The following is an 8611-nucleotide window of genomic DNA, read 5'->3' on the forward strand; positions in this document are numbered from 1 at the left end:
TGAAAAAAAACATAAGGGGTAACACTGTCGTTTTTTATTGGTCGTCATGAAAAAAACATAAGGGTTGAAAAAACCCATAAATGTTGTTTTTTATTGGTCGTCACGAAAAAAAACATGTGCTTTTTTATTGGTCGTCATGAAAAAAACATAAGGGGTAACACTGTTGTTTTTTATTGGTCGTCATGAAAAAAAACATAAGGGGTAACACGGTTGTCTTTGTCGAATAAAATATAAGGGGTAACACTGTCGTTTTTTATTGGTCGTCATGAAAAAAAACATAAGGGAAATAATAGAAATACACACACACATTTTAATGTCATGTATATTCTCTTTATTGATGTCTAATTATTGTGTATTGTCATCGCCTCGGTGCAGTGGAGTGCACTCTGCCTAACCCACTGGAGATCGTGGCTCAATTTCTGTGGAAAACACAATATCTTTCATTTTAAACGTAATGCTAACATGTCTATTGCACTGTCATATATAACCTCAGACATGAATAACTTACTAATCTCAGTGGGAAGTGGAGAGAGCTGTGAGCTAACCTCCTAACCTCCTAGAGACATCAACCGGACTTCAAGTCCGGTTGATGTCCTTGGATGGAAGACTCTTATCTCTATTTCATGCGAATTATAAAGTCAAGTATAACCTTCGGGATGACTTTTTCTGGTGTCTTGATGGTGCATTGTTAAGTTTGGAGGTTAATGCTCTAAACAGATCAAGTTCGGATCCCCGGAAAAACGTCGACAGGGGTACCACTGTCGCTATTTAACGGCCAAAATGAAATAAACATAAGGGGTAATAATGTCGATATTTATCAAATATAACATTGGGGTTAACACTGTTGTTTTTCTTTGGTCGTCATGAAAAAAAACACAAGGGGTAACACTGTCGTTTTTTATTGGTCGTCATGAAAAAAAACATAAGGGGTAACACTCGTTTTTTATTGGGCGTCAAGAAAAAAAACATAAGGGTTGAAAAAACCCATAACTGTTGTTTTTTATTGGTCGTCATGAAAAAAAACATAAGGGGTTACACTGTTGTTTTTTATTGGTCATCATGAAAAAAAACATAAGGGGTAACACTGTTTTTTTTTATTGGTCGTCGTGAAAAAAACATGTTTTTTATTGGTCGTCATGAAAAAAACCTAGGGGGTAACACTGTTGTTTTTCTTTGGTCGTCATGAAAAAGAACATAAGGGGTAACACTGTCGTTTCTTATTGGTCGTCATGAAAAAAAACATGTTGTTTTTTATTGGTCGTCATGAAAAAAAACATAAGGGGTAACACTGTTGTTTTTCTTTGGTCGTCATGAAAAAAAACATAAGGGGTAACACTGTCGTTTTTATTGGTCGTCATGAAAAAAAACATGAGGGGTAACACTGTCGTTTTTTATTGGTCGTCAAGAAAAATAATATAAAGGTATATATATAACCTCAGACCTAATTAAATTAAAAATCTCAGTGGGTAGTGGAGAGAGCTGTGCGCTAACCTCCTAGAGACCGGGGTTCAAGTCAGGTTAATGTCTTCTATTGGAAGAATCTTGTCTCTATTTCATGCGAATTATAAAGTCAAGTATAACCTTTGTGATGACTGTTTTAGGTTTCTTGATGGTGCATTGATAAGTTCGGAGGTTAACACTCTAAACAGCTCAGGTTCGGTTCCCCGGAAAAAAGTCGCCAGGGGTACCAATGTCGCTATTGATCGGGCAAAATGAAATAAACATAAGGGGTAACAATGTCGATATTTATCAAATAAAATATGTGGGGTAACACTCTTGTTTTTCTTTGGTCGTCATGAAAAAAAACAAAAGGGGTAACACTATCGTTTTTTATTGGTCGTCATGAAAAAAATCATAAGGGGTAACACTGTCGTTTTTATTGGTCGTCAAGAAAAAAAACATAAGGGTTGAAAAACCCATAACTTTTGTTTTTTATTGGTCGTCATGAAAAAAAACATAAAGGGTAACACTGTTGTTTTTTATTGGTCATCATGAAAAAAAACAAAAGGGGTAACACTGTTGTTTTTTATTGGTCGTCATGAAAAAAAACATAAGGGGTAGCACTGTTGTTTTTCTTCGGTCGTCATGAAAAAAAACATAAGGGGTAACACTGTCGTTTTTTATGGTCGTCATTAAAAAAAACATATGGGGTAACGCTGTCGTTTTTTATTGGTCGTCATGAAAGAAAACATAAGGGGTAACACTGTCGTTTTTTATTGGTCGTCATGAAAAAAACCGTGTTGTTTTTTATTGGTCGTCATGAAAAAAAACATAAGGGGTAACACTGTTGTTTTTCTTTGGTCGTCATCAGGCGCGTCGTTAGCAATTGAAAACATCCGGGGCTTTAGCCCGGGGGGGGAGCACCGTCCTGACTCCTGCGTGCTACAGTATCTTAATTAATTAAATAATTAATTAATGTATCGATTAATTAATTAAGGGCGCCCCCAACACATAGGTCGCCTATGCCGAGTGCCAGGGCAAAAATAAGACATTAGAATAGCCTATATAGCCTGCGTGCACCTACCCGATGTCAAGAAGCCATCGCTGCTCCGACGGACCTTTCTCCCCCAGCCAGGCAACGGCAAGTAAGTAGTGGTCTGCTTTTATGTTTCATTTTTAAGTTATTACTTATTTTCAGTGTAGGTTTAATGTTGCAGATAAAAACATGCTTTATATTTAGTCAGAATTTCAGAGTTCTAATGTTTTCCCGGAATATGCATTCCTAAACTGTTCACGTCAAGTTCTCTTTAAGATCGCATGAGATGATATGTGCTATCGCGCGACCTGTAACCAGGAAGTAAACACTCGCTTGCATGAAATGATATGCGCTATCGCGCGACGTGTAACCAGGATGTAGATTTAAATAATGAAAAAATAATATGTTACTTTCTGTTACTTGCTTATGCTGTATGCAAGTTGTTTAAGAAGCTTATCTCCATATAAATCTGAGCTGTACATGAATCTGTTAATGAAGTCTCATTTCGACTCCTTCCTCCACTTCACTATTCATGTTCTGTTGCTTGCAGTTAACTACAGCCGCCCTTCCTGGGTAACGCCACCACCAATCCCTGGTCATCCATTGAAGCCATCTCTCTCACTCTGCACAGTCACACTGTTGCCGCTTCATTCTCATTGTCTCATAATCTCGTTATTATGGCTGCTGTGGATGCTTTAAAAAAAAAAAATAATTCTCTTAGGTAAAATCAAACCAGTGGGATGTTAGATTGAAAACCTCCAAAGCAATGTATTAAAAATCGAAAGACAGTCCTACGTGAAGTTTCTTTTTTGGGGATTTTCAAAATGAGGTACCAGAATGGATTGTCAACCCACTGTTTCTCAACCCTCTCCGATTATTACTATGAGTAGTAGTATTGCATGCATACAGTACTCACATCAGCGCCTATAGAGGCTGCAACCATTTGCTTCTCAAAAGATTGTAGTGTTTTAGAATGAACAACCAGAGGGACAAGACAAGACTAATTTTGATTGACAAGTTGGCTAGATTTATATATGTATTTATATTATTTTTTTATTTATAAGAATGAAAGAAATTGGGTAATGAAAGAATAAAACAATGATTGATGCATTTTTGTTTGAATAACATCTTGCTCCCGCGGCCAGTGCCAGCGCCGGCATTGCAAGGGGAGGGATATTACGTACATTTGCAGGAGGCGGGATAAATGCGGCCGCTGTCACTCAGATCTGTTTTGGTTTGACGCAGACAGCATGGAGGCAGAACAGACCGCAGAAGTCAACGCGATCGTCTTCAATGTTGCTGCAACGATGCAGCATATATTCAGAAGAGCAGCCAGTACTTACGTGTATGAAAGCAGCTATATATATATATATATATATATATATATATATATATATATATATATATATATATATATATACACACACTTTCTTTTTCTTTTTTTTACGGCAGAGATCCGGGGCTGATCCCAAAAGATCCGGGGCTATAGCCCCGAATGCCCAGGTCTAACGACGCGCCTGGTCGTCATGAAAAAAACATAAGGGGTAACACTGTCGTTTTTTATTGGTCGTCAAGAAAAAAAACAAGGGTTGAAAAAACCAATAACTGTTGTTTTTTATTGGTCGTCATGAAAAAAAACATAAGGGGTAACACTGTTGTTTTTTATTGGTCGTCATGAAAAAAAACATAAGGGATAACACTGTTTTTTTTTTTATTGGTCGTCATGAAAAAAACATGTTTTTTATTGGTCGTCATGAAAAAAAACATAAGGGGTAACACTGTCGTTTTTTATTGGTCGTCATGAAAAAAACATGTTGTTTTTTATTGGTCGTCATGAAAAAAAACATAAGGGGTAACACTGTTGTTTTTCTTTGGTCGTCATGAAAAAAAACATAAGGGGTAACACTGTCGTTTTTTATTGGTCGTCATGAAAAAAAACATCAGGGGTAACACTATCGTTTTTTATTGGTCGTCAAGACAAATAACATAAGGGTATATATATAACCTCAGACTTAATTAAATTACAATTTTCAGTGGAAAGTGGAGAGAGCTGTGAGCTAACCTCCTAGAGACCGGGGTTCAAGTCAGGTTAATGTCTTCTATTTGAAGACTCTTATCTCTATTTCATGCGAATTATAAAGTCAACTATAACCTTTGTGATGACTTTTATAGGTGTCTTGATGGTGCATTGTTAAGTTCGGAGGTTAACACTCTAAACAGCTCAGGTTCGGATCCCCGGAAAAACGTTGACAGGGTTACCACTGTCGCTATTTATCGGCCAAAATGAAATAAACATAAGGGGTAACAATATCGATATTTATCAAATAAAACATGTGGGGTAACACTGTTGTTTTTCTTTGGTCGTCATGAAAAAAAACATAAAGGGTAACACTGTCGTTTTTTATTGGTCGTCATGAAAAAAAACATAAGGGGTGACACTGTCGTTTTTTATTGGTCGTCATGAAAAAAAACATGTTGTTTTTTATTGGTCGTCATGAAAAAAAACATAAGGGGTAACACTGTTGTTTTTCTTTGGTCGTCATGAAAAAAAACACAAGGGGTAACACTGTCGTTTTTTATTGGTCGTCATGAAAAAAAACATTAGGGGTAACACTGTTGTTTTTATTGGTCGTCAAGAAAAAAAACATAAGGGTTGAAAAACCCATAACTTTTGTTTTTTATTGGTCGTCATGAAAAAAACATGTTGTTTTTTATTGGTCGTCATGAAAAAAAACATAAGGGGTAACACTGTTGTTTTTCTTTGGTCGTCATGAAAAAAAACATAAGGGGTAACACTGTCGTTTTTTATTGGTCGTCATAAAAAAAACATTAGGGGTAACACTGTCGTTTTTTATTGGTCGTCATAAAAAAAACATAAGGGTATATATATAACCTCAGTCTTAATTAAATTACAATTCTCAGTGGGAAGTGGAGAGAGCTGTGAGCTAACGTCCTAGAGACCGGGGTTCAAGTCAGGTTAATGTTTTCTATTGGAAGACTCTTATCTCTATTTCATGCGAATTATAAAGTCAAGTATAACCTTTGTGATGACATTTTTAGGTGTCTTGATGGTGCATTGTTAAGTTCGGAGGTTAACACTCTAAACAGCTCAGGTTCGGATCCCCGGAAAGACGTAGACAGGGTTACCACTATCGCTATTTATCGGCCAAAATGAAATAAACATAAGGGGTAACAATGTCGATATTTATCAAATAAAACATGTGGGGTAACACTGTTGTTTTTCTTTGGTCGTCATGAAAAAAAACATAAGGGGTAACACTGTCTTTTTTTATTTGTCGTCATGAAAAAAAACATAAGGGGTAACACTGTCGTTTTTTATTGGTCGTCATGAAAAAAACATGTTGTTTTTTATTGGTCGTCATGAAAATAAACATAAGGGGTAACACTGTTGTTTTTCTTTGGTCGTCATGAAAAAAAACATAAGGGGTAACACTGTCGTTTTTTATTGGTCGTCAAGAAAAATAACATAAGGGTATATATATAACCTCAGACCTAACTAAACTACAAATCTCAGTGTGAAGTGGAGAGAGCTGTGAGCTAACCTCCTAGAGACCGGGGTTCAAGTCAGGTTAATGTCTTCTATTGGAAGACTCTTATCTCTATTTCATGCGAATTATAAAGTCAAGTATAACCTTTGTGACATATTATTTAGGTGTCTTCATGGTGCATTGTTAAGTTCGGAGGTTATCACTCTAAACAGCTCAGGTTCGGTTCCCCGGAAAAACGACGACAGGGGTACCACTGTCGCTATTAATCGGCCAAAATGAAATAAACATAAGGGGTAACAATGTCGATATTTATCAAATAAAACATGTGGGCTAACACTGTTGTTTTTCTTTGGTCGTCATGAAAAAAAACACAAGGGGTAACACTAGCCGCGTTTACATGGACACATCTATGCCGCATAGATTTCTATGCGGCATAGAAAATGGTCATGTATACGCCTCATTCGGAATACAATTATCTGTTCGGCATAGATTCTATGCCGAATAGAATAGGTGGTGTAGTCCGTTTTAAATCGCCATGTATACACTTATTCCGCATAGATTGGGGTTTAACGTAGAGCAGCTGCAGTAGTTCACTGAGCTCCGTCGGTACTTTTAAGCACACCGAACTTCACCGCTGTCAAGGAAAGTGGATTTATTGCCTGATTCACGTCTTTGTTAACACTCCGTAAAAGTAGTCCGGTAAGCGTGTCCGGTTGCTAAGCGACGGGACATGGGTGTTTATTAATGAGGTGTCCGCGCGCGTCCGAGATAACTGTAAATGAGTAGGCTACTACTAGTACTTTTGCAGGCTGAACGTTAAAATACTTCTTAACTTAGAGAGATGGCAGCTGCAGTAGTGCGCAATTGGACCTTCGAGGATTCCTGGTCACTAAATTCCCGTAAGACCACTCTCTCCCACCAGTCTTGGCTGCGGACTCGCATTCAAATTCCTCTTGTTTGCGGCGGAGCATAGGGTAAATATAAAGATCGAAAAATTGACGTTGCTGCGCTGTCCTCCTCCTTCTTAATTGAAGGAGCAGGCAGAGAAAAGCTCTCTCCTGCTGTGCTTTCATTAAAATCAAATTTAAAATCCCCGATAGTGATAAGACATCCATTATGTCGCCGCCGGTCCAGAGACGTGTCAGGTGTGCGCGAGAGACATAACGGACACTTTTGTTACTGCCATGTATACAGTACATTCGGAACACATTTTAGGAACAGATCTATGCCGCATAGAAATCTATGCGGCATAGATCTGCCATGTAAACGCGGCTACTGTCGTTTTTATTGGTCGTCAGAAAAAAAACATAAGGGTTGAAAAACCCATAACTTTTGTTTTTTATTGGTCGTCATGAAAAAAAACATAAGTGGTAACACTGTTGTTTTTTATTGGTCGTCATGACAAAAAACAAAAGGGGTAACAATGTTGTTTTTTTATTGGTCGTCATGAAAAAAACCATGTTGTTCTTTATTGGTCGTCATGAAAAAAAACATAAGGGGTAACACTGTTGTTTTTCTTTGGTCGTCATGAAAAAAAACATAAGGGGTAACGCTGTCGTTTTTTATTGCTCGTCATGAAAAAAAACATAAGGGGTAACAATGTAGTTTTTTATTGGTCGTCATGAAAAAAAACAAAAGGGGTAACACCGTTGTTTTCATTGGTCGTCATGAAAAAAACCATGTTGTTTTTTATTGGTCGTTTCACATAAGGGGTAACACTGTCGTTTTTTATTGGTCGTCATTAAAGAAAACATAAGGGGTAACACTGTCGTTTTTTATTAGTCATCATGAAATAAAACATAAGGGGTAACACTGTCGTTTTTTATTGGTCGTCATGAAAAAAAACATAAGGGGTAACACTGTTGTTTTTCTTTGGTCATCATGAAAAAAAACATAAGGGTTGAAAAACCCATAATTTTTGTTTTTTATTGGTCGTCATGAAAAAAAACATAAGGGTTGAAAAACCCATAACTTTTGTTTTTTATTGGTCGTCATGAAAAAAAACATAAGGGGTAACACTGTTGTTTTTTATTGGTCGTCATGAAAAGAGAGAGCTGTGAGCTGACCTCCTAGAGACCGGGGTTCAAGTCCGGTTGATGTCTTCTGTTGGAAGACTAATCTCTATTTCATGCGAATTATGAAGTCAAGTATAACCTTTGTGATGATTTTTTTAGGTGTCTTGAAGGTGCATTGTTAAGTTCGGAGGTTAACAATCTAATAAGCTCAGGTTCGGATCCCCGGAAAACGTTGGCCAAAATTAAATAATCATAAGGGGTAACAATGTCTTTTTTTATCGGTCGTCATGAAAAAAACATAAGGGGTAACACTGTTGTTTTTCTTTGGTCGTCATGAAAAAAAACATATGGGGTAACACTGTCTTTTTTTACTGGTCCTCATGAAAAAAAACATAAGGGGTAACACTGTCGTTTTATATTGTTCGTCATGAAAAAAAACATGTTATTTTTTATTAGTCGTCATGAAAAAAAACATAAAGGGTAACACTGTTGTTTTTCTTTGGTCGTCATGAAAAAAAACATAAGGGGTAACACTGTTGTTTTTTACTGGTCGTCATGAAAAAAACTTAAGGGGTAACACTGTTGTCTTTGCCAAATAAAATATAAGGGGT

Source organism: Gadus morhua, chromosome 18, assembly GCF_902167405.1.
Source record: "Gadus morhua chromosome 18, gadMor3.0, whole genome shotgun sequence".
Taxonomy (NCBI): domain Eukaryota; kingdom Metazoa; phylum Chordata; class Actinopteri; order Gadiformes; family Gadidae; genus Gadus; species Gadus morhua.